Source organism: Vicugna pacos, chromosome 22, assembly GCF_048564905.1.
Source record: "Vicugna pacos chromosome 22, VicPac4, whole genome shotgun sequence".
NCBI lineage: Eukaryota > Metazoa > Chordata > Mammalia > Artiodactyla > Camelidae > Vicugna > Vicugna pacos.
This window is the reverse complement of record NC_133008.1, coordinates 10,820,576-10,847,533: the sequence shown is the minus strand read 5'-3', so window position 1 is coordinate 10,847,533 and position 26,958 is coordinate 10,820,576. Positions and strand designations below refer to the sequence as shown.

The window sequence follows — 26,958 nt, the reverse complement described above, 5'->3', positions numbered from 1 at the left end:
TCCAGATGATGGGTACGAGTGTAGAGTAGAAAGCAGAGTTCTCCCTGTCTCCTGCTCTGCTCCTGTACCCCAGGGGAACTGCTGCTAGCCATTTGAGAGCCCTTGGTCTTTCTAAAACAGGAGTAATTGATCTCCGGTCAATGGAATGGCTCTTCCCACTAGTTTATGCTGTGATGGTGCATCGAGCTGATGGTAGTGACGTCAGCTCCCCATCTCCGCACAGCATCCTCTTTCTCCAGGACCAGGGACCGGTGTGGTCAGCCTGTGTTTATGGCTGGGGGACTCTCAGCAGATAGGCCTCTTGGTTCCCGCTCTGGGACCCTCTAAGCTGCTTGTCCGAGGCTGGGGTGGAATGAGAATGGGACAGTCCAGATGGCCCAGTGCACTCTCCTCTGGGGCGTGACATCTGGCATCAGATGCTTTCGTGTGGGTCAGCCTTTCTACTAGAGGCCCCTCATGCCCAGTGTCAGGTGGGCTGGGTCATGCTGTTCAAGAGCCAGCCTTGCCCTTGACTCCTGGGGACCTCAGCTCTGGAACAACGTGCCTGAGGTCACCTGGGCAGTTGGAACCAGGACCTATGGCTCTGCCTCTTGGCTGCTTTTAGGCTGTATTATTGTAATGGACCCATTCTTGAAATGCTTTTGCCAATACAAGAGGAACTGAATGCTCTGAAAATTTCTGATTCATCTTTATGGAAGGTTAAAAGAAAATAACATTTTCTTAAACCATGTTTTTAAAAAGCCAGCATTCTTCTCCATTCTTCACACCGACTTTCTGAGAACACAGTTACACATCCCACAGAGCCACACAGGGAGCTGAGATGCTCTGTCCTGAATGCCTTTTCAAATCAAGAACTTGTATGGAGATTCCTCCAAAGACTAGGAATAGACTTATCATATGACCCAGGAATCCCACTCCTGGGTATATCTCCAGAAGGAACCCTACTTCAAAAAGACACCTGCACCCCAATGTTCATAGCAGCGCTATTTACAATAGCCAAGACATGGAAACAGCCTAAATGTCCATCAACAGATGACTGGATAAAGAAGATGTGGTATATCTATACAATGGAATACTATTTAGCCATAAAAACAACAACATAATGCCACTTGCAGCAACATGGATGTCCCTGGAGAATGTCATTCTAAGTGAAATAAGCCAGAAAGACAAAGAAAAATATCATATACCATATGAGATCGTGCATATGTGGAATCTAAAAAAAAAAAAAGAACATAAATACAAAACAGAAACAGACTCATAGACATAGAATACAAACTTGTGGATGCCAAGGGGGCAGGGGGTGGGAAGGGACAGACTGGGATTTCAAAATGTAGACTAGATAAACAAGATTATCTGTATAGCACAGGGAAATATATGCAAGAGCTTGTGGTAGCTCACAGCAAAAAATAAATGTGACAATGAATATATGTATGCTCATATATAACTGAAAAAAAAAGATTAAAAAAAAACTTGGATTGGATGAATATGGGTTCCATTCATGGAACATTTTGATATCTGATTTTGGTTCCTGTTCAATAGTCTTAGAAAATATACAGGTACAGCTCAGGTTCAAACTGGTCTGCTAATTTTTGTTTTTTTTTCCTGGAAAAAACCACTTTGGTTTGCTTCAGTGTCTGTTAACCAAATTAACCCTTGGGACCAGCTCAGGGTTTGGCTAATGAAGTGTGTGTTGTCTGGATTGGATTGACAATGCCAGTTCTTGATCAGGATGGAATTTCTTCTGTTCCAGGGGAGAATCGCTTGCCTGTGAGCCAGCTGCCTTCCCAGCTCCCAAGGGCTGTCTTGGGATTCCCTGGGAAGGACCCCTCCCTTGTGTCCAGGCAGTGGATGGGGCTCTGTGCAGTGGCTGGAGCTGAGTGGAGCAGATGGACCAGGGGCAGGGGGAGCCTCATCCATCAGGATGCTTCTCTGTCCACTCTCAAACCTGGCCCTCCTGGAGAGGCAGCCCCATATGCCACCAGTCTTTCCTCTTGCCTGACCTGCACCTTCCGGAAATCCACTCACAACAGATGACTCTGTCAGCAGATGTTTGGGAGGACTTGAAATGTGACTGGCAACATTGGGCTGAGGGTGTGTGTCTACAAAGCAAAGTGATATGACCTGGAAGTGTATCATCCCGAAGAATCCCTGCTTTGGCTCATCTGGCTGGGTGAGCTCTGGCAAGTGAACTATTTTTTTCCTCCAGCTTCCCTTCCTCATCTTTAAAACGGGGATCATGAGATACTAACATGCAGGATGGCTGTGAGCATCATATGAGTCTGCATAGAATGGGTTTCTTCGCACAGGGCCTGGGCTATGGTAATGCACCTAGCTACTCTCAGGAGGTTTGGGGCGGTGGGGACACAGCACATATGCATGGACTGTGACCTGAAAATCTCAAAGTGGTGTGAGAACCAGTGAGTGGCACAGACAGGTAAACGCTGCAGGAGTTCAAAGCAGGAGGAGTCCCTAAGGGCTTGGGAGAGAAGAGCCGGTTTGAACTGGGCTTTGAAGGAGAATTCCACGGAAGGGAAGGTGAAGGCAAAGCAAGCTTGGTGTGTTCTGCCCAGAGCCCAGGAAGAGATCTGTCCGTCACCTCTCCATGTCTGTTTTAGATGTTAACGGCCCTGACCAAAGCCATACGGCAAGTTAGTGGCAGAGCTGAGGCTACAGGCATTTTCTTCTCTTGTACTGCATCCATCGGTATTTCTATTGGTTATTATGCTTTTGGTTGCAAGTGACAGAAAACGTAATTCAAAATTGGAAGAAAACAATAACAAAAACAACAAAACCCCAACAACAGAGAAGAGGATGCACGGACTTCACTCTTGAACAAACCCTCCCCATGGTGACTTCTGGTCTTTCCAGTCTTACATGCTCCCAGCTTCACATCTAACAGGAAGGCAGCATCTCCATTCCCCCGAGGCCACTGTCAGCTCTCATTGGCCTGGCTGTAGTCACATGTCCACTCGCAACCAATCACTGTGACCCAGGTTTGATGTATGTGTCTTGTCACGCCACCTGCTCCTCATAGGAGCCTTCAAAGGGACCTGGTCTAGGCGGTTCTTGCTGTTTAGAGGCGGAGTGGCTCCTGAGATGACGAAAGTGGTGCCCACTCAATGCTGGGACAGGGTCTGCTCACTCCTTGTGGTCATTTTATCTACAAAGTCAGGAGCCACACCGCAGAGTGACCACTGCCACGAAGTGAGGGCCTCCTTTTTCTTGAGTTCTGTGTAAAAGCTTATCCTGTGGCAGCAAAGGATCTAGAAATTCAGCTCTGGCTGCCCGCATCCCTGGGAGTAGGTGAGACTGCAGTGCCCACCACGTGGCCCCGGCACGTGGCACGGGAGGGCCCAGCCAAGGTGGGTCTGGAGAGCGACCCGTTAGAGTTCCAGCCATCAGACCATGGTAGTTGAGCTGGTGACCACCAGACATTCTGGAGGCAGTGTGGTGAGATGAAGGAGAGGTTGAAAGGGGAGGAATCTGAGTGCATTGTGCAGACTGGCTTTGAGTCCAGGGCTTGGAGTGGAGAGGAAAGACTGCGTGCCTGAGAGTCCCTAGAGGTCCCTGCTGTCCTTCCTCTCTGGCAGGGAGCTGGGCTGGTCTCCCTTCCCATGTGACAGCCAAGGTGGTGAGTATTCTGGAGGTGGCTTGCCCCGTCCTCTGTGGCTGCCAGGAGGAAGGGGAGAAGCAGCAGACTGCGTGCTGCGTGTGGTCTGCTGGGGGTGGTGGAGTGATGATCTCCCGGCACCCTGGCTCCTGGCTCTCTGGGGATGTCAGAGCCCACCTGGCCGGGCCTGTTTGCACCTGGCGCCTCCTGTCCCTCAGAGGATTTGTGTGCATTTGACGTCTGAAGTGCGTGCTCCAAGGGAAGGCAGGGACGGTAGGAAGCAGACCTGAAACCAAGCAAGATGGTGGCTCTAGACAGAGCCCATGGGCTGGCTTCGGCCTGATCCTGCTAGGTTGGAACTCGCCTCTCAGAGCAAGAGATCTGGGCTTCCATACCCCACGACCTTCAGCCACTGGCTCAGGGCCACCCAGAGGGGCATGAAGTCCCAAGCACGTCTCACAGGTTCAGGCTTTAGGAAACAAAAACACATGGAAGGTGGGGGAAGAGCACCAGAAACAGCCAAAGGCACTGGGGGAGGGGTGTGGTCTGCATGGAGCAGGGGTGCTCCCTACTCCAGTAGTATCTTATGTTCACGAAACTCCGCCACATGTGTTCTTATTGAGACCCATGAGGGGAGAGTCCAGGAAACACCCAAATCCCTGTATTAACTGGATCTGAGAAGACTGAGCTAAACACAATCAGTTCATCACACTGAGCAGGACAGGCATAGCTGCTTCAGGCACAGCTGTATCCAGGTGCCCAAATGATGCATCTGGAGCTCCCACTGTCTCTCTGTGCTGACTCTGTCCTCAAGCTGGTGCTCTCCTCATGGTGGCAGGATGGCCGCCAGCAGCACTGGGCAGACTAGTCCAGTGGAAAACTTTCAATAAGGAAGTAAGTTTCCAGTAAGAGCCCTGAGTGGGTTCCATGCCCACCCCTGAATGACTCTCTGATGCTCTGAGTGACCAGGCCTGGGTCATCTTCTCCCCTGCAGTGGTGTGTGTGTGTGTGTGTGTGTGTGTGTGTGTGTGTCTAAAACCTCCCCGAGGAACATCAGGGCTCTGTCACTAGGAGAGGAGACTAGGTTAAGGCTGGGGCTCAGGCCCCAAAGTCAGGCATTTGGGGCTGTTGGTTGCACCACAAAGATATCTTGTCCTTCCCTGATGCTCATGGTGACCCATCCCTGACTTGGGAGGCTGGAGCCAGGGCCTCAGACCTCAGGGCTTGGAGTCTCCTTGCTGGCATGGACTGTGTTGCTGTGTGCATTCATTTGCTTTACTTTTTCAGTTTAATATTACAAAAGGTATATGGAGGTTCATTATGAAAATTCAAACACTATGTGACAAATATATATTTTAAATATAATGTATAAAATATAAAAATATTATGTTACCTATTACTATATGTATTTGTTTGTACTTCTGTATAGTAGGAAACATGTAAAATTTAAAATGCAAATTGCTCATAATCCCAGCCCGGTAGAAAATCCCCATTAGGAGTTTTGGGGGGTATCAATCTCTAGATACCCTTCTCCCCATCTCAGTGGCCCAAGTTTCCACCTCCTTTGATGCCCAGATGAAATCACTCCAGCCCCTGTCTCTTGTGACAGCGGAAATCTCGTCTCCCTTACATTGTGACTTGTCGCTTGTTGCCTTGAGCCCATCCATCTGTGTGTCCATTCACGTAATTTTTATCGAGTGCCTGTTAGATGTGTTGTAGGCACTTGAGATGCACTGGTGACCAAGACAGTTAAGATGCCTGCCCTTGTGGAACTTAGATTTTTGTGGGGTTCAGGCAGTAAATGGTAAACTAATAAATAAGCCAATGATCTCATCTATTAAAAGCCGCTAAGTGCTACGGAAAGGGGAGAGGCTGGCAGGATGAGGGGGATGGGGATGGGGGTGGGGGTTGGCAGATTGCAGCAGCACCTGAGGGAGGACCTTACTGGGGAGGGGGCGTTGGAGCAGAAACTTGAAGGAGGGGAGGTGGCTGTCTAGAGATAAAGTGTCCCAGGTGGTGGGAACAGCCAGTGCGAAATCCCTAAATTGGGAAAGGGCGTGGGACGTTCTAGGGAGAGAAGGGAGGCCGGGATGGAGGGAGTCAGGTGCACTGAGGTGGGGATGCACATGGAAGGTGGGCTGGCAAGGTGGCGGAGTGGGGCAGGGCCACACTGTGGGGGTCTTGGAGGCTGTGGGGACCTTGGCTCTAATGAGACCAAACAGGGAGCCTGGGGAAGCTCTGCTGGAGGAGAGGGGCCATCTGGTCTCTTGCACCCTCAGCGGCTCCCTCGTGCTGCCTCAGCTCTCCACACTGGGCAGGGCTCCCTCCTGCATTCCCTCGGGGCAAGCCCGAGTCCAGGCTGACAGGGATGTTGGCGCTAAGTGAATTTGCTCACCATTTAAGTAAAATATGAACGTGTGCGGGATGGGTGTGTAAATGCACAGATATGTACCTAGAAGAAAAAAAAATGGACAGAAGAATCCACAGTGCTGGGGAGAGAGCCAGAGTTGGTGCAAGGAAGTGGAGAGGGCTGGTGGGATCTGTTTCTGTTCTGTGGTTTGGATTTTGTGAGAGCTTACAGCTCTATCCAGGTGGTTTTCCCTGGGTCTCACAGCCCTGGCCGCCTCACTGCTTCTGCTTTTGGCTGCCCGCCTTTTCTCTCTCTTCCCCCCTCCCTCCACCTGCTGACCCTCTAGGTAAGTCTCTCATTCACCTTCTCCAAGACCAAGAGTCTGAATGGTTCAGTTAACCAGCCTTGTTTCTATCCCAGGGTACATCGTAGATCAATAAATTGGCCCTGAAGGGGGCCAGTGTGTTAGCTCCAGCTCATGGGACAGTGTGTGTGAGACTCAGGGGTCCTGTCCCACCCTCCAGGTGATCATCGGAGCTCTGGATGCCTTTTAGGGAAGAGGACTGTGGCTCGATTCCGGGGGATAACTTCCATTTTGCTTTTCACCTGTCGTTGCTGTCCAGAGTCTGTCACTTTTTGTGATTCCTTATGCTGTACTTCTAGTTTCCATTTTTTTTAGTCATTCAACAAACATTTTGGATCATCCAGGTCCTGTGCTGGATGCTGGAGACATACAGAAGATTTTAATCAGAATCCTGACTCCAGGGAGAAACATACTTGTAAGCTGTGGCGAGTCTTCCAATACAGGACTGTTGCCTTCATCTTCCTCCTCCTCCCCCCCTCCCCTTCCCCTCCTCCTCCCCCTACTTCATCATCATCATCATCATCATTATTGTGATCATTGCCGCCAATGTTTATTCTAACTGTTATAAGCATTCCTCATGCATTAGCTTATTTAATCCTCACAGCCACTCTAGGAAGCAGGGGCTACCCTTACCCCCATTTTACTGATGAGAAAATGAAAACCCAGAGACTTAGTAACGTGACCGAGGTCACACTGCTGAAAACTGCTAGAGCAGGCATTTGAATGCTGGTGAGAGCCAGAGAAGAGGCCATGGCCCTCAGAGCATGACTGCATCATCCAGTATTCTGATGAACATTGGTTTCATGAGACATTAATAAACATTCTAGAAGGAAAGTGGGGGTAGTTAAAACGACTTAGGAAAGGTTGGGCTAAATAGGGAAATAAGCAGCCTTCTTTCCTGCAGGCCTTCTCAGAGCCTTTAATTTGCTAAAGTATGAATCGCTAGCAGCAGCAGTTTCCAAACCTAGCTGACTGTGCTTTCTGGGGTAGAAACAGCTTTCAGCATTGCATGGCCCTGGTGTGTCACCGAGTGCAGTTTAAGCCAGGCTGCTGTGGCTTGTTTCTTCCTTGCCATTCCTACTTGTACTTTTCATAACTTGTCTTCCTATGACAACTGCTGGGTATCCTTTTACTACTTACTCTACTCATGCGATCCATGCAGTGTGGGCGAGTGGGGGGGATTTCATGTGGAGGATGTCGTTCTGACACTTGATGCTCAACAGCATGTGTCGCCGGCAGTGATGAAGTTGGTGCAGAGGAGAGCAGGTGCTGGGCAGGGCTGGTGGCTTGGTTCAGAAGGGCAGGAGGGCAGCAGGAGGCCAGCTCATACACGCCACGTATGGTCTGCTGAAACCCCACATGGTGAAGCAGGAGCAGTGTCTGGGTCGCAGACAAGGTGTGGGGTCCGAGCTGTGGTTGGTCTTTAGAATCCAAGGAGCAGGAGACTGTCCACAATGTCTGCAGGTCTGGTCCAGGCAGTGGCTTCATCCATCAATGGGGCTCACTGTTACTCCCAGCCAGAGCAGCTCTGCCCTCTCCGTGGCTTTTGGCACCTTCCCCAGCGTGGACCATAAGGGCTGGAAGATTTGTGTTCCCTGAGTGAAGCACGGATGAAGCAAGACTCAAGTTTTGCTTTCAAGTTATAATTTGCAGAGATCCTCCTGGGGTGATTTCCATGCCTGGCTTCTTAAGACCTCCAGAGCATGGGAGAAGGCCCACAGGACAGCAGTTTGAGACAACATGTGGTCCTGACCTGGTAAGCTTGAATTCAGTCTGGCGGTGCAACTTCTCAGAATCTCAACTCTGAGAAAGAAAGAGTGAAGGAAAGAAAGTGAGTTTTACAGAGAAGGGATGTGAAAACTGAAACCCTTTAGAAAAGACATAGAGGCAGCACTGTGAGGGGGTCTGGAGTTGTAGGCACTGGGAGACTCTATGGGAGGTGACCAAGTGTAGTGTCATGTGGATGAGATGGCTAGTGGCCTCCCAGTGTCCCTTCTTCCCTTTCAAGTGGCACCATTGCCTTTCTAGTCCCAGCCTCCCTTGCAGCTAGGTGAGGTCATCTGACTAAATTGTGTCCAATGAAGTAGAAGAAGGAGTAGTGTGCGGTAATTCAGGGACTGCCCTTAAATGGGAGGGAATACCCTTCATCTCCTCTTTCTTCTTCTGGTGGCTTGGAATGCAGGTGTGATGCCTGGACTTGAGCAACCATCTTGGACCATGAGGTGGCATGCTGAGGATGGTGAAGTACAAAGACAGAATGTGACACTGTGGAGTCACCACATAAGCCCTAAGCTGTCTATCTCTAGACTACATTTATGTAGAAGAGAAACAAATGCCTTCTTTTAAGCCACTGTTGTTTGCAGAGGGCTGGCAGGGGGAGTTCTGTTATATCAATGAAACTGATACAAGCATAACTCTACCTTTCTCTCCTAGATGAGTGGTAGTCTGAAGAGTAAAGTTCTGGAGATCTGAGGTCAGGGTAGGAACATGGAAGCCTCAGGGTGGTGACACGTTCTCCTGATTGGCTCAGGCTGCTGCGGTCCACAGCCTCCCCATCCTCCTCCTTTTTTGGCCAAAGCTGTGAAAGAGATGGACATAGGACAGTGGGGAGGGGAAGCTATGACTGGTCCTAGTGAGGCGGGGCTGCCAACTGTCTTATTCTGAAAAGGGAATAGGTTTCACATGGACAAGATGGAAGGACTGCTTGTTCCCTCTGGAAAGTTCTATTAAAATGACCAACCCAGACACCCTTTAATATTAATGGGAAATTCCTCCCGTTGTTTATGAAATCATTTTAGAGTTGATTTTAAAAAGAGAGGGGAGAGAGAGAGAAGAAAAAAAGCCGTTTGTTAGCTAAACGAAGCCCAGACAATTATTTATAGATGCATCTGAGTGGCTTGTTTTAACATGGAGCAACTGTCTGAAAGACTCCACTTTGACACCGGTAAGCACCCCTGGCACTAAGAATAAATTTATGAATGTCTTTTATGAGAGTCAACAAACTAGACAAATAACCCCAGACCGTCCCTCACGTTGAGAATCAGGACAAAGACAGTCGTATTTGTCGCTCGCTCAGGACAGGAATGGGGCCAAGCGACGCAGCCCTCCCCGGGGCTGGACGTTCCCCGCCAGCTAATATGATTTCTTTGGGCACTGCCACCGTGGCAGGCAGATGCCTGGTTTCTTTCCATTCCTCCACGTCTCTGATTTGTTTGGGTAGCTAAATATCTCTTTCCCAGGAGAACATCTGCTCTTTTAAAAATGGAAAAAAGCGGGAAGACCTCCAAGCCGTTAGACTGGAACTCACCCTCCGGTGAGACAGACCAGAACCTCATATGATGTGGCTCCTGGGGTTCGTGCCACATCTCAAGAGAGGGATGGTGCCACCCAAGCCCCATCAAGGCTCCTGGAACGCTCCCCTCTGGATCGGACTTCAAGGCAGTGGCTGGGTTGCCTTAAGTGTCTTCAGGGCTTTGACCACGTGTCGGTCATCTTTCTTGCTGTCTCATTTAGAGATGACTCCTTAGTATCAGTCACACCAGGGTTCGGTTGGAAATGAATCCACCGCAATTCAGAGACGTAAAAAAAAAAAATGATGGGAAACCTCACAAGAAGTCAGAGGGGCTTAAAACCTTGAATGCTTCTGCAGTCTCTTTGGGGGAAATACTCAGTCTTTCAGAGCTCCCTCCCTTTCCCCGGGGCCTCCGGGTGCCAGGGGCTGCTCTGGTGGCCTCGTGGCACTGCGGGAAGTGGGGGAATTCTTGCTGCAGCTGACCCATGGGTCCTGCTGTGGGCTGGCTGGTCTGGCCCGGTCCCGGGCACCCTGTGTGGCCCCTGCAGTGTGTGTGTGTATGCGTAGTGCAAGGGTTTGCTCACCCTTCGCTGTCTGTGTGTGGCTCACACCTGCACCCACTACCAAAGCCTCTGACCCGTCCACTCCCTTTGGTGGTGGGGTTCCTGTGTTCGGAGGCAGCCTCGGCCCACCCCGCGGGTCTCTGTGGGCTCGCTGATCCTCGCCCTCCTAGGAGCACCTGGCCACATCAGGTGGCATTTCCCACGTGTTTGGCCGCTTGCTGTTGCTCTGGGGACATTCTCTAAGATGGTTTCTGTATTAGTGAGCTCAGGCTGCTGTAACAGAACAGACGGGAGACCTTAAACAACAGAACTTTATTTGCTCATCGTTCTGGAGGCTGGAAGTCCAAGACCAAGGTGTTGGTCGGCAGGGTTGGCTTCTCCTGAGGTCTATCTTGTTGAGTTGCCGGTGGCGGCCTTCTTGCTCTGTCTTCACATGGCTGGCCCTCTGTTAACTCGCGCCCCTGGTGACTTCCCCTTCTTATAAGGACACCAGCCCTATTGGATTAGGGCCTCACCCTCATGGCCTCATTTTAACTCAGTCACCTCTTTAAATATCTTATCTCCAAATATGGTTATCTTTTGAGGTACCAGGGGGTTGGGGCTTGAACATATGAATTTGTGGGGACACAGTGCAGCTCATAAGAGTTCCCTTCCCTTTGATATATCTCGGCTTTCTCTTTTCTTGCTGGGCCCTCCCTGGCGCTCACAGCCAGGGAAGGGTGGGGTTGCTGGGTCCGAGGTGACACCGAAGGTGTCTCCATCCCTCCTTGTCTGCATCCTGTGCATCCTCAGTGTTACCCTTCATCCCAGAAGGGCTCCGTCCCTCTGTGAACAGGAAGTGAGGAGGACTCCCCCTCCTGTCAAATCCTGTCTATTCTCTCAATGTGGCTAACACGTCTGGACCACCACGTGGTGTTCTCTGCAAGGGAAGCAGTCTGATATTTAGAAATGCTTTTTCTCAACAAAGGCTGACTTTCAAAACTGCTTTCTTGCGGCTGCCATTTCCAAATCTTGTTTGAAGTTCAAAGCTCAGCCATTGCCTTGGGATGGACGGGGGAGCATGGGGCAACCTGACTCCCAGGGAATGAAAAATAAATCGATACAATATTGTCAGAATTATGATTTCTGCTTTGTATGTCATGTGATTTTATTTCAGTTCAGGTCTTTTTAAAGTGTCTTCTCTTTGTGAAAACTTGTGCATGTTCATTTCAGGAAATTTGGTTAATCAGTTCAGAGAAAAAAAAAAATCAGACTTAGGCTTAACAGCCAAAGACAGCTGCTGTTACCATTTCAGACTATTTCCTGCAATCTTTTTTTTTCATGGATAATTTTTAGGTTTTATTTTTATTATTTTTTGTATATACATATATATATTATTGAAATATAGTTAGTTTACAATGTTGTGTCAATGTGTACAGCATAATGCTTCAGTCATACATGAACATACATACATATATTCGTTTTCATATTCTTTTTACCATAGGTTATTACAAGATATTGAATGTGGTTCCCTGTTAGGTTTTATTTTAAATTGAATTTTTATTTACTGATAACAGTAAATACTGATAATAATAAAAATACTGCAAATAATAAAATTATAAAATATTATGTATATATAATTATAAAATTAAAAAATAATAAAAAGTACTGAAAATAATAAAAACTCATAGTACTTTCAAATGGTTAAAGAATTAAAACAAAATCCAAAGGTGCTCAGGGAGAAGTCTCACGAGCTTTCCTGTTTCTGTTCACCCCACCCTCTACGAGTACGTCACTTGAACTAGTTTTTTTGATGCATCCCTGCTTCCAGAGTTTCTTATTCAGATACAAATCAAGTATACACTCTTACCTGTCTCCTTTCTTACACAGAAGGTGTTAGCGACCTGCAGCGTTCTGTCCTGAGAACTCCTCACATCAGCACTTTTTCATAACTTCCTGTGGCTCAGACGCCCAGTCTCCCCCTCCCGAGCTGTGACACATTGGGCAAAACCCTTCACCGGCTTGGGTCAAGCTTCCGCAGTGACTCGGGTCTTTGAATTCATGGGAGCTAATACCACTTGTCCCTTTTCCCTCTTCCTGGTAACAAACCCTCCCACCGTAGCCCTGGCCACAGATGTGGACATGTGACCCAGGCCTGGACAGTCATATGACGGTCCTTGGTTCTGGGATGGCCGCGTGACTCCAGCTGGCTGGGACTCTCCGCCAGGCGCTGATGGGCTTGCCATGTGGCTGTGGTGTGAGCTTGGTCATCTCCTGATCATCTTAGCCATCACGTGGAGGGAGCCTGTCACTAGTCGGACAGATGCGGCAACATTCAGAGGGAAGCGGAGAAGAGGGATGAAGCTCTCCAGTGACTCATTAGAATCCTGGGTTTAATCCTGCCTTGAGGTCCACCGCCTCTTTTCTGTCATAGCCGGGAGAGTCCTAACTTACAGTGAGTTCAGCAAAGCCCCCTGGGGAAGGAGGGGAGCTCACTGAGAGGTGGGGGTTAAGGTCATGGCTCTGGGGTGAGACTGGCTGGATCCACAGCCTGCCTCTACCACCACTTAGTACGTGGTCTTGGGCAAACCACGAAACCTTGCCACGTCCATTTTTGAACTTGAAAGGATGACATGATTGAATGTGTTGATGTATGTCAAGTGGGCAGCCCAGTACTTGGATCATGGTAAACCATGAAAAAGTACTGTTGTTCCTCCTCACCTGTTGGCATTTCACAGATGCCATCGCCTCTCACCGGCTCCTCACCCTGCCCCGTCCCCCCTTCCCTTTTGCCAGCCTGGTGCTTTGAACTCTCATCTGAATTGCAATAGTGAGCATCAAGGTGGCGGGAAATGACTGGTGAGATTTTTTTCAATTGGCAGACATCTAAGGCTGGGAAGAACAAACAAACAAAACCCAGTTTCAAATGAAGGCACTGAAATAGAGCAAAACTTTGAGATGGATTGAGAATGAACAGCCCCAATATACAGGAGACCACCTTTCTCCTTCAGGAGTTCTCTTTAGGGTCAGTAAAGTGTCTCTCATCAAATGATTTCCCGAAAACCAAGTTTGGTTTTTTTAGGGTTTTTTTTTTTTTGTCTTTTTAAAATCTTGTATGTTTTTTTCCTCCTTGGGTGACAACTGCCATTTTCTCTCTTTGTGTGTGTATGTGTGTGTGATGAAGTAGAGTTGATTTATAATGTGTAAATTTCTGGTGTACAGCACAGCGATTCATTTATACACATATATATTCCTTTTCATATTCTCTTTCATTATAGGCTACTCCAACATATTGAATACAGTTCCCTGTGCTACCCAGTAGGACCTTGTTGATCTATTTTATATATAGTAGTTAGTATCTGCAAATCCGGAACTCCCAGTCTATCCCTCCACCCCCGTTTTTTCCCTGGTAACCGTAAGTCTGTTTTCTGTGTCTGTGAGTCTGTTAGTCTCCCTGTCCTGGTCTGCTGGGGCTGCCACAACAAACTGCCCCAGCCTTTGGATGACTTAAACAACGGAAGTTCATTTCCTCAAATTCTGGAGCCTAGAAGTCCAAGGCCAAGGTGCTGGCGGTGTTGGATCCTTCCGAGGCCCCCCTCTTTGGCTTGTAGGTGGCCACCTCGCTGTGTGTTCGGGTGGTCTGCCCTCTGTGCGTGTCTGTGTCCTTATTTCCTCTTCTCATAAGGACACCGATCATACTGGAGTAGGGCCCACCCAAATGACCGCATTTTACCTTAATTACCTCTTTAATGGTTTTATCTCTAAGTACGTCATATTCTGAGTTATTGGGGTTTGGGACTTCGATATACGAATTTTGGCCTCCTAACCCTCCCTGAAAGGGGCTTTTCACCACTGGCCCAGACTTCCCAGATTTCTCTCTTGCTCGGCACCCCCTTTCCCTGCTCCTGAACCCCAGGCGGACACCACACGGCACAGCGTTTTGGTCGGAGGGGCCAAGGGGCTTTCATCAGAGTCCTAGGACCCTGGGAAACACGAACAGTACAAGAAACTCTCCAGAAGCCGGTGAACGTGGAGATGAAGAGGTGCGGGCGGGAGTATTTTGGGACTGTTTGTCCTTCGCACGTAGTAAAGGCTGGCCCAGTTTAAAATGGAGTCTTTCCTATTTTTTTTTTTTAATTGTAGTTTTGAAAGAAGGTGGATGATTTGTGTCTGGGTGCAGGAGCCTGTCTTGGGGTACAAAAATAAGCCAGCAGACTGTTCCATGACTGGGTACAGACAATCTCAGGATGTTGGGTAAAGGAACATAGCAAGAATTCTCGGCCTTTTATTCTGTAATATCTTCAGGATATTTTCAGTCTCTCTGTCATCTTTACCTTGGAGTCCTCGGAGAGACGTTATTTCATTTAGTGTTGTTGCCAGGAGAGCAAAGATAGTGGATTGTAATCGTGATACATGGGCGTAAGTGGCATGGCATCCCTTTTGTTTTGACGGCTGGGAGCTGAGCGTGAAGCCTGTAGGCAGTGATCGTGCAGGGCTGGCACCTGGGTCCCTGGCATGAGCTTTGCCTGACACCGTCTCGTCACCCAGCCTGCCTTTTCCATGTCTATGATTTCACTCTCTTTTTCATTGCATTCAGTCTGGTTTTTAAGCTTTCTTCAAATCCACTCCCCAGTCCATTGATCCGCCCACGCATATCTAAATTATTTGAGAATATTTTCCCCTATCTCAATATAATGTTGGAAGTAATCAAGCTTTAACCTTAATTAGAGGCTGAGCCTCATTAATATTCTATCCAAACATGTTTAGGTATTATCTTTCAAATTGAGATTAAAAATAGAAAGCAGGTTTTTTTTTCCCAAAGGACGAATGTGCTTTCTTTGGCTTTAAAACATACTCTTGTGTAGATATCATTAACTATATGTGTCTGCAAGTATATTTACACACACACTCATATATATATACACAAAAGTAAATATAATGTACATAGGCATTTAGAATTCTATCATTTGGCATAATTTGGATTTGTGGGCTGTTTTGGTTAGTTGAATGTTCTGGTTAGTAGTAGATTTTTTTTTCATGTCATCTAAATCTATCAATTAAAACATGAATGCAATAAAACATCTTACTCTAAAGTTAGGCTGGGCATAATCAAATCTTTTTAATTCAAGAGGTACTTCGGTGCTGGACTGATAAATGTAGCTGTGTCAGTGGACGAGACAGAAACTAGTTACTTCTGGACTTTCTGTTAAGTTAGGGGAATATGTACAAGAAATTGCAAGCGTGTGATTTTGGGGCTGTTTTCTACTGATACCGCAATGTTTGACATTTTAAAAATGAGATGCCAGTGTTTGTAAATTGAGAGAGTTCACATAAAAATCTAGATTTTAGGGTTCTCTTGAAGATCACTGGTCCTGGACTCCAGAGGCCCTGCTCATCTCTCTGTCCTGCCTGGTCCCTGGTGGTGTTTGAGATTGTAACTCTTGAACATGCTTTCCTAGTTTATTGCAAAGTCTTCTAAGCAGTGATTAAATTATTAGGATAATCTGTGTTTTGCATCTATTTGGTACCTTTATTTTTCAAAAGACTTTCAAACACATGAGCTTTTTTTGCTGCAGCCCCGTGGGACAGGCAGAGCAATAACCTTGTACCCATTTCCCAGATGGGGAAGCTAGGCTTTCTGGACAAGAGACACTAACCTCCGTATTTAAGAAGCCTTGTTACTCATGAGTTTATAAAGCCTCTTTTGAGAGTATACACCTTGTTTCCTTTCCAATGAAAATGCATTTTTTTTTCTGGTACTATAAATAATACTTTCTCAAAGGAAAAAAGCTTAATGAATACAGACATATATCAAAAGAAAGTAAAAATTACCTGAAATATCTTTGCACAGAGATAATTACTGTTAATTTTGGTGAACTCACTTCACGACCTCCCTATGCATATGTGCAGATGTTCACAGTTATATAAGTTTACCCTAAATGAGATAATATGGATGATGTGGTTGCATAACCTACTTTTAATTTTAATTGGAAATACATCACAGATAGCTTTCCGTATCTGTTCACTGAGCAGTGCATAATCATTTTTAAAGTAACATAGCATTTCATTTTGGGTCCACACTGAGATATCTTTATTGAGATTTCTTTAACCAGTTCTCCCTGGTTGGCCATTGAAGTTGCTTCCATTTTTTTCCATTTTAAACAAGGTTGTAATGAACATTCTTGTACATTTATCTTTGTCCACTTGCTCAATGAACCCAAAAGGGCAAATCACTAGTTTGAAACTGTGTGCCTGTGCACATTTTAATCCTCAGAGACTTTGGGGAGAATGTCCTTCAAGTCCACATGAGCTCTTGGATTTGAGGGACAAGACCATATTGGAGGTGTCCTAATTTCTCCAAGGACAAGCTGTGTGACCAAGGACATTAAAAAATTCCCAGAAACCTTTATGGACCACCTTTTATATATATTAAGCAATACATAAGGCAAATTAAACACGATTCTTGCCCTTCTTTATCTTGACTCCTGTACACACACACACACACACACACACATGCACACACAATGATACAATATGGTAACTTCTAGGTGAGTGAGTCAGAAGGCTAGATGGATAATTACATGTGGGAAAATCTGAGGTGATAATATTACCACTAAACCTCGAAGGATGAATGGATTACAGCAAGCAGAGACGAGGAAAGGCATCTCAGATGGAAAGGCAGTATGGGACAGCCTGACAGTTCAGAGGTTTGGGAGACGAGCAGGTGTCCTGGTGTGGCTAGATCTTAGCAATGGGACATGGAAAGCCTTCCTTGGGGAGGGAGTGTGTAAAGCTCCCTTGGCCTCCTCTTCCTCATTCATGGGGGTAATAATGTTGTGTATTTCATAGGGTTGGAGAACTAAAAAAGGTAATGGATTTAGGTGCTTAAAATGGCATCCGGCACCTGCTGAGTGCTCAGTCAGTGTTGTCAAGGTGATCATTATCATCTCTTCCCTTTGCAAGTCATCTGAACTCTCTGTTCAGCCTTTAGCTTTCCGAATGGTAGTCCAGTCATCTTTCTGGGCAGCTGTCCTGTGTCCACCCTCTAGGTGAGCTCTCTGGACCACCTCCAGCTCCCATCGGGACCCTGGTTGAGAATTCCAGGTTCCCATTTGTCGGCCGGGAGCAAGGAGGCTCCCTTTACCTGGTTTCAATATCTTTATTCTGAAATGTTTGTCTCTGTGCCGAAGGCTCTTGGACAGCAAGCTGGACTTCTAATTTGGAAATGTGGAAAAGCCATATAATTTCAAATATCTTCCATGAAGTGCTGTAAATTTTTAGGTCCAGGCGATTGTGCTGCCTCAGTGTGATGAAATGGAAAAACCCTCTGGTGTGGAAGACTGTTTTGCCACAAGCCATAGCTGTAGGATTTTGGAGAAACCCTTTATCTCCCTGGGCCTTAGTTTCTTGATGATATTGATGATGGTGGTGATGGTGACGAATACTCACCACGGTGAGAGAGGCTTGAGAGAGGCGTGTGCCAGGCTCTCGACATATGTTATTAATAACCCTACAGAGTTGCTACCATTATCCCCATTTTACAGATGAGCAAACTAAGGTCCAAAGACAATAACTCAACTTGTTGAAGACCATCCTTAGACAGTCAACGTGTCAAAGTCAAGTTCAAATTCAGGCAATTTAGCTCTAAAAATCAGTGATCCTCACCACTCCCTCCCTATGTTTTTCCTTCTGGGAAAATGAAGAGATTTGGTGAGATGACCTCAAAGGAGGCTTTAAATTCTAAAATCCACCATCTGTGGAAACACGCCCACTGCCATCCAAAGGTTGTTGATGTTACCAAACATAAGGCGGGATCTCTGTTCCAAACAGGTTGTTCTAACCCACCCGGCAGAGCAGGGCAGGGCAGCGTGCGTGGAGGTGGAAAGTTGGTGTCATGGGCGTCTGTATTTACTCTGCCTCGGAGTAGGAAGGGTGGAGGAGATGGTTCCTGTCCGTGCTCTCCGGTGCCAGGTGGGATTAAATTCATCATTTGATTTGGGAGGTTTTGTCCTTGCTGGTCTCAGCCACACCTTTTGAGCTAGTCGCTTTTTATAGACAAGGGAGCCGGGGCTGTTTTCTGCAGGCAGAGCGACTCCACAGACTCCCGGGGGCCCTGCACAGGCTCAGGAAGGACACCGGCCCCAAGTTACCCAGAGGGTTATTCAACTCGTTGACCTGCACCAGTGAAGAGAGGTCAGCAGCCTCAGCCCTGCCCGGCAGGATGGAGGCCGTCCTCAGCCTGAGCAGAAATGGATTTACCAGTTTATTAGAGAAGGGTGGCTTTTTGGGTGTGGGGATTTTTATTCTTGGCCTCTGGATTCACAGACCTGAGACTGAATCCAGGATCTGCCACACTGACTAGCAATGCACCCTTGGATGCGGACGCACCTGATAACTGAAAAAGGTATTTAAACTCTTAGTGTCAGTCAAGGGCTAAATATCTTCCTCCATTTCTGAAATTAATGAGATTTATTAATTAAATAAACAAAGCGTAACCATCTTTTTCATGTGTGTGAGGCAGAGTAACAGAATCTTTCATTTAACCATTTGTGAGAACACGACTCAGTGGCGTTCAGTACATCCACAGTGTTGGATAGCCGTCACCACTGTCTTGCCAAGCCTCTCTCATCATCCCTGACAAAACTCTGCCCACTGAACAGTAATGCCCCCTTCCTCCTCTGTTCCCCCTCCCCTCCCCCCGCCTCTTTTGCCCAGCCCCTGGTAACCTCTGCTTTATTTTCTGTCCCTGTGAACTTGCCTATTCTGGGTGCTACATGGAAGTGGAATCATGCGGTTTTTTGTCTTTTTGTGTTTTGCTTATTTCATTTAACATAATGTTTTCAAGGTCCGTTCTTGAAATGAAATCCATGTTGTGGCATTGCAATATTGTGATTTATCAGAAATATGTATTTATTTAGTCATCTGAATGACCAAGTATGTATTTTTTTGTGTAGCTTTGGTCTTCAGCCATAGTTCTTGGCTCACAGCTCCCAAACCCCTGGGAATTTCCGAAGTACTGAGAGTGATCACGGTGTCTTTGTTATGTTCTTGAAGTGACTTTTGGAAGGTACTGAAGAACTGAGGGCTGATTGTCTGTGAGCTAACCTTGTGGTTAGAGAGTTGGAACTTTCAGTGCTACCTTCTGACCTCCAGGGAGGGGTGAAGGGCTGGAGGTTGAATCAGCCACCAATGGCCAATGATCTAATCAATCCTGCCTATGTAATGAAGCCTCCATAAAGATCCAAAAGGGCGGGGTTCAGGGAGCTTCCAGGTTGGTGACCATGTGCAGGTGCTGGGAGGGTGGTGCCCTCCTGGAGGGGATGGGCACTCTGCCCCTGTCCCTATACTGCGTGCTGTGCATCTCTCCCATCTGGCTCTTCTTTACATCCTTTTGTAACAGCTTGGTGATCTGGTAGGTAAAACGTTTCTCTGAGTTCTTTGAGCTCTTCTAACAAATTAATCAAATCCAAGAAGGGGATCATGGGAATATCTCATTTATAAGCCATTCTGTCAGAAGCCCAGGTAATGGGACTTGCGACTGGCGTCTGAAGTTGGGGATGGGGGGATGGTCTTGTGGGACTGAGCCCTTAACCTGTGGGGTCTGTTGCTGTCTCCAGGTAGACAGAGTTAGAATTGAGTTGAATTACAGGACACCCAGCTGGTGTTTCAAGAATTGCTTGTTGGTGTGGGGCTTTCCCCACTCCACCATGTTGGAAATCGAGTCTCAGAACTAAAAGAAGCGTAGATCAAATTTCATTCCTTTTCTTGGCTGAATAATATTCCACTGTATGTATCTACCACACACCCCCGCCCTTTTTGTTTTGTTTTTACTGAGTGTAATGTCTTCAAAGTTCATCCATGTTGTGGCCTGTGTCAGAATTTCCTTCCTTTTCTTGGCTGAATAATATTCCACCATGAGGATATGCCACATTTTGCTCATCTGTTCATCTGTAGTTGGACACTTGTATTGTTTCTACTTTTCACCATTGTGAATAGGGCTGCTGTGAATATTGGTGTACAAATATTTGTTTGGTCCCTGGTTGCAATTCTTTTTGAAAAATGCCTAGAGATGGAATTTCCAGGTACTGTATGGAGTGCACCAATCTTAAATGTACAACTCAGTGACATTTTACATATGTTTACACTTGTAGAACCACTGCCTAGATTAAGATATAGGATATTTCCATCTCTCCAGAAGGTTCCCTCATGCCCTCTTACAGGCAGACCTGTCCTTCCCCATCAGGTGACCATGATTCTTCCATGTTCTCAGCATCCCTCCCTGGCCAGGCTTAGAGACCCACAGAGGGTTAAATAGGTTAATGGATTCAAGGGTCTCACACACATACACACACACATGGATACATGTGCTTGCACACACACACATGCATACACAACTGGTCTCTCTGTAATCCCATAGGTCAAAGAAGTACTTTCAATCCATCTTTTCATTTGAGCTTTTTCGGTTTCTTGTCTTCGGAAATGTTTTTGGAGGACACAAGGATTCCCCGCTCCTCTGTGGCTTTTTGAGGAGAGAGGATAGACTCGGATGTCCAAGGAAGTAATCTTGCTGGGATGAATTTTGAATTTCTGGCTCTGAAGCTAAAAAGTCAGTAAGAAGTGAGCCACTAAAATGGAGTCCCTGCCTTGTAAGAGGTGAGAGGTCCCAGGGCCTTCTACAGGACATCGGTCTGTCTGCAGCTGTCAGGGGAGGAGGCCCCAAGAGATCTTTGGTTAACCTGGTGACTCATCAAGGCCCCTTGAAGGAGGGTGGGTTGGGGAGAATACAGAGGGAAAAGGGGGACCAGGAGCCTTTGGGGGCAGAGGTGGCCCTGGGGCCGGGACCTTCCCCCTCTCTGCCTGCTCCTTCCCCTCACTTCTGTCTGGGGGCCTCACCCTCTGCTCTGTGTGCTTCTTCTCCAATACTCCCATTTACTCACAGCTCTGGCCGCTTTGTGATTTGGGTTCACCATGAGCCCCTATAACTCAGCTCAGCCCCATCATCTCAGGATGCTCCTGTGCAGATTCCTGCTAGAGGAGATGTGGCTGGCTTGGTTTCTCTTCTTATGTCAAACTGAGCCAGAGGGAGCCACTCGGCCTGGGATGGGCTGCCTGTGGTCCAGGACCCTTTTCCAGTTCAGGGATAAGGCGGCCGTGTCCTGCATCCTGTGGACCACTCTCAGCCTCTCACCTCCAGGGTGTCATTCCCACTGCATGGCAGAGGACATGCCCTGCCCACCACACATCACAGTGCTGATGGTGAGGATGGATGTTGGTGGTGGTGGCTGGAAGTGGGATGGGATGAGTGGAGGACAAGGGGAGTGGGGGGATTTAGGGCCAAGCAGAAGGCAGTATTTTCTTATTATGATTATTTCTCTTCTCATATGTTTGTGGGGTCCCTCCTGCCTCTGGACTCCCACGGTGGTCAGTGAATTCCCTGTGAACTGTGTCTGTCACTCCCAGGATAGTTATTATTATTACTATTTGAATTGAGATATAATTGGCATGTAACATTTTGTAAATTGAAGGTGCACAGGGTGTTGGTTTGATACATTTATATATTACAATATGATGACCACTGTAGTGCTATCTAATACCTCTGTCACATCCCATAATTAGTTCTTTGTGGTGAGAATAGTTCAGATCTAGTCTCACAGAAGAGTACAACCTGCATGATTCCAGTTATACAAATTCTAGAACGAATAACACTAATCTCTGGTGACCAAAAATCAGGATAGCTGCTGCCTCTGACCCTGGGGGAGACCGAGAAGGGGCACAAGGGAATTCTCGGGGTGATGAAAATGTTCGGTATCTCGAAAGTGGTGTGGATTTCACGGGTGTACACGTTTGTCAAAACTCATCCAAATGTACACTTAAAATCTACGTGTTTTATTGCATGCAAATGAAACCTCAACATAGTTGATATAAATTAAAAAAACATCTAGTCTCTTAGTAGCTTGGAAGGTTGTAACACAGTATTGTTGACTGTAATTGCTTTGTTGTGCATTAGATCTCCAGAACTTATCTACTCGTTGCAAGTTTGTACCTTTAAATAACATTGCCCCAATTCCCCCAGCCCCAACCCCTGGCAACCACCACTCTACTCTGTTTTTACAAGTTTGGCTTTTTAGACTCCATGTAAATGAGATCACGCAGAATTTTATCTGTCTCTCTCTAATTTATCTCACTTGTTGCAATGGCCTCGAGGTACATCCATGTTGTCATAAATGTCTATTATATTCTTCTTCATGCTGAATAATATTCCATTGTATACATGTACACCACATTTTCTTAAACCATTCATCCGCTGACAGGCACTTAGGTTGTTTCCATGTCTTGGTTATTGTTAATGCTACAATGAACACGAGTATGGGCCAGTTTAATTATTATACAGCACACTAACTAGTTGAGGTACATAAGAGTTCCAGTTGCACCATATTCTCACCAACACTTGATTTGGTCACTTTTTGTAATTTTAGCCATTCTGATAGGTGTGTGGTGAGCCCCTGAGGAAATTAAATGATTCCGTGTGCTTAAATTTGTTTCCCACATGTGTTTACTTTAGCACTTACCTTTATTTTTATATCATCATCATTATTATTTTGTAACACAAGGTGATCATGCATAAAATCAGTAAGACATTGTGTTAGAAATATTTCCATTGTATATGACAAAAAACTCCAGCTGGATCCATCATACAGGGAATTTGTTGATTCACTTAAATGAACTGACTGAGAGCCTTCAGGAACAGCTTGATCCAGAAGTAATGCAACCTAGGTCAAAATCTCCACTCTGATTCTTCTGGCTTGGCTCCAATCTCATGTCATTCTCGCCTCATTGTCACAAGATGGTTACCTATAGCCCTGGGGCTACATTACTCCTAATTGTATCCAGCAGACAAGAGAATATTCCTTTCTTCAACTGTTAAACCAAATCCTGGGTTTTGCTCTTATTAGATCAGTTTCGGGAACGTGAACCAAGCTTGAACCACTTCTGTGACCAGGACGGTAGGATTATATGAATTAGCTTTGACTCAACCGAGATGGCCAACGATGAAGTCAGAGGGTGGAATCACCCTCCCCCAGGCACCTGGAGGAGGCATGGGGAGGGATGGATGTGGGAATAAATGTCCAGGGCTGCTCCCGAGAAACAGAATGCACGTTGGGGCGTCCAGAATAACCCATCTCCACTGAGTATGTTATATGGTCTGGAGCTGGAATGAACCCCAGTCTGTTTGTCCCCCTAACTTGCACTGCCCGAGGACAAACCAGGGCTCAGCTGGAGCAGTCCCCAAATTAGGGAAGCGCTTGCTCTGTCTGTGTTGTGGAAATGTTTCTCACTTTCCTGCTCAGACCCAGCAGAGAGAGCCTGGCTTTGTCTCTCTGACTGTTACCCCTTCTTTAAACTCAGTCTCAACTGCAGTGAGTTGTCCCAGTTTCCAGGTTAAGGCGCTGGGCTCTTGAGTGTGAATTACTCTTGAGTTTGAATGGGCTGTGATCTGCCTGCGGCTGTCTGTTGGTGGATTCTGATCTGAGCCCCTGCACTCCCGCCCTCACCCCTCCCCGGCTCTGCCTTCAGCGGCTTTTCTATCTTTTCTTACTCTAACTCCAAGGGAGTCTCCTTGCTCCTTCCGGGCTCCCTTCCCTGCTTCTGTTGCTCGTTTTCTTCTTTTGTTTACCTTCACCCTGTCTCTTTTTCATTCTGGCTCCTTCTCTTTTCTTCCCTTCCTTCTAGTTGCCAATGATAGGGGAGGGCTTGCATTTTTTTTTCTCAGTTTTGTTTGAATATTTCACACTACTGATGGGTGTTCCCTTTACTTTGTTTCCATCTTGAAAACCTGGTCATTCGTGCCCAGCCACATCGGGACCTTGGCACACTCAGACACTTCTTGTCCTTTTGTGAGTGGCTGCTGGCTGCAAAAACAGTGTCTCGAGTCTCCAGCTACAGAGCTGGAGTCAGGAAACCTGAATTCTAGTCCCAAGTCCACCATCCAAGTGCTTAAGCTTCCTACTCCCTGAAGAGACCAGAGATTCCCCAGCTCTTCTGAAATATCTGTGGAGTGTCATGGTGTGCCCACGGCACTGCACCAGGCTATTGGGAAAAGAAAACCAAGGTGAATCTAAGCAAGCGGCTCCCTCTGCCCCTGGGGATGTGCAGTTGCAGACAAATATGGATTTGGATGCGCCAAGCTCTCCCTGCCCTTGGAACCCAGACCTTCTTCCGTGTGCCGGGTCCCGGGCTGGGCACTCCATTTGCAAGCTCGCTCATCTCTCCCTGCGACTGGAGGTTGATATCTTAGCCCCATCTCCTAGATGAGGAATACTGAGGCACGGAGCCTCAGACTGTCACGTCCAAGGCAGTAGACCCCGTGAAGAGACAGCAGAGACAGCATTGGTACCCAGGCTTCCCTGCTCCACTGTGTGGTTCCTCTTCATTCACTGACTGCGGACTCCTAACTTCCGCTCCCATGGCTTCCGCATAATCCATCTCCTTTATGTTTGCAGGAAAGGAGGTTGAGGGGGCCAAGAGTGTTACAGGAAAAAGTGAGGACGGTTAGCACCTAAAAGAGCCCGCCCAGACCTGCTGCCTCGATGCGATTGCTGTCACATGTCCAGGTTGCCTGGGGGAAAGGGGTTGCTGACCATTACTAGTGTCAAGATTCAGTTTCTCTTGGTGGGTGGTGGGACAGAGAGCGTCTTTCCTATAATGCACCTGCATGTTCATTGAGGAAATAGTTATTGATTTCTATTCACTCTGCGTGAACCACACAGGACTGAGAGCAAAACCAAGATTTGGATCAGTGATTCCTTCTCTTGAGACGCCTCCAGTCTTGAGTGCATCAGTGGTGATTCTGCAAGAAAGGCTGTGCTCTTTATCCTAAGAGAAGTAAGAATAAACCATCGAGCACTAGCACAGTGTCCTTCATGTCTGGCTCTTGTCCCTGGCTTTGCATATATTAACTCGTTGTTACAGCGCCACCAATAGGTGGGTTTTGTTACAACCCGGGTTTTATAGGTGAGGAAACTGAATCAAGAGACGCACGTGACTTGTCCATGGGCACATGGATCATAAGTTGGAAGTAGGGATTTGAACCCTGGCAGAATGGCTCCAAAGTCCAGTCTCAAAGCACGGCCACACTCTGCTTCCTCCAGTGCCCCAAGCACTCAGGAAACCAGGTTCCCCCCGTTTGGGGGTTCTACAGAGGATTCTTAGAGGAGAGCCCTTTGAGCCGATCTTGCAGGGGAGGAAGGGGGATTTGCTCTGTGCACATGTGGGGAGTTGTCACTTGGGCTGAGCAACAGGAAGCCCTTCACCTCCACCCTCCCAGTGGCGGGAACCAAAGCCTGATGCTTTGTTTCTCCAAAGGACTGCACAACCTCACGTAAGTGCACTGGTGTTACCAGTCATCAGTCGCCCACGTCTTTACAGCGTCAGCTGCAGCGCGTGTCCGTGGAAGCCCGGAAGTTGATTCTGTGATGCATCTGAAGGTATTTCCTTCATTGCTTCTGTCTCCTGCTCTTCAACTCCTTAGCGTGACCTCGTATTCTACAGTCATACGACAGGATTCATATGAGGGTTTGGTGGCTTGTTATTCTGTCTTATGATACAGTGCCCTCTGGAGTCCTTCAATTTATCCTTTGAAGGCAGAAATGTCTCAGATCACTCTACTTCACTTCCTAAGGCCATGCTCTCCTCTCTGCTTTTGGTTGTCTTCTCTCCCTGGCCACCCATGTGGGAAACAAACAGGTCCAGAAGGTGCCCATGTCCCAGGTGTGGTACCTCCCCAAGTCTTAAGATGTCAGGGTGGCTCTCCCCTCTCTTAAGTATTTCCATGAACCTCCTCAGAAGCACAGATCAAGGCCTGGGCTCTGTAAAGAGGACTTCAGCTGATTTATTCCCTGTATGCACGGGCTGGGGACAGATTTGGGAAGGGGAGTCCTGCATATATGAGCCTCATTCTCCTCCATCCTCCCCATGCCTTTCTTGCAGCTCTGTCTTTGCGCCTCTCCTGTCTGACACCACCTCCACCTTGGAACCCACCATGGCGAGAAGGGTCACTCATTCATGAGTCTGCAGACACTACGGACAACAGGGAGATGTGAAGGGGGCAGTCTTCCACTCAGGCCTCCGAGGGGGGATGTAGGTGTGTGTGGTAGTCAGGTTTCCATCAGAGAAACAGAACCTCTGTGGTAGAGAGTGAAGGATTTATTTCAGGGATCTGACCTTGTGCACCCATGGGAACTAGTGCAACACTCTGTAAGGACATTGCTTCTGCATCTGGCATTGGGCCTGAGGTCAGCAGGGCTGCCATTTGTGAGAAGGTGGATGTGAAGTGAGGGAAACCAGGCCATGCTGGGACCCACGAGGAGGAGCTGGAACCCATCTCGGTTTCCTCCACCTCCAGACATCCCGCCTCCAGGACATGGATGCCCCGCAGGAGCAGCTGGTGTGCTTTGTCATGGAGCAACACTCCTGGCCCAGGACTCAGAGAAGCTGGAAGAGGAGGTCCGGCGGGAGCTGAGGAAGCTGCAGCCTGGCTGCTGCCTGGCACCTGCAAGGTGAGTGACAGCCCACTGGCGCTGCGACAGCACGTGACCCTGAACGTGGCTTCTGAGCCTGGGCGTGGCTGCGGCTTCACATCTACCTTCCAAAGCCTGCACAGATTGGTCTCGTGGCCCAGAATCCTGTGTGCGTGGACTAGAATTCTGGGAAAGATCTTTCCAGCTTGGCTAAACCAACGTGATACGAAGTTGCCACTGCACGGGGAGATAACGGGTGATTTCAACCAGAAATCACTCTTTC

The 26,958-nt window shown here is 47.5% G+C and overlaps 2 long non-coding RNA genes across 10 annotated transcripts in view; both read left to right on the top strand.

Annotated features, from left to right (window-relative positions):
- Nucleotides 1-26,958, top strand: part of LOC116285050 (uncharacterized) — a 311,898-nt gene that overhangs the window by 58,035 nt on the left and 226,905 nt on the right. The window contains exon 3 of one of the 9 annotated variants that reach the window (XR_012063090.1): nucleotides 6,669-6,749. The exons of the other annotated variants lie outside the window; for them this stretch is intronic. This is a non-coding gene — a long non-coding RNA (uncharacterized lncRNA). The remainder of the gene's footprint in view (nucleotides 1-6,668; nucleotides 6,750-26,958) is intronic. 9 annotated transcript variants of the gene reach the window in all.
- LOC140688417 (uncharacterized) lies at nucleotides 18,118-26,279 on the top strand. The gene is made up of 4 exons (XR_012063096.1): nucleotides 18,118-18,129; nucleotides 18,484-18,562; nucleotides 25,522-25,643; nucleotides 26,146-26,279. It is a non-coding gene; the product is annotated as an uncharacterized lncRNA (long non-coding RNA).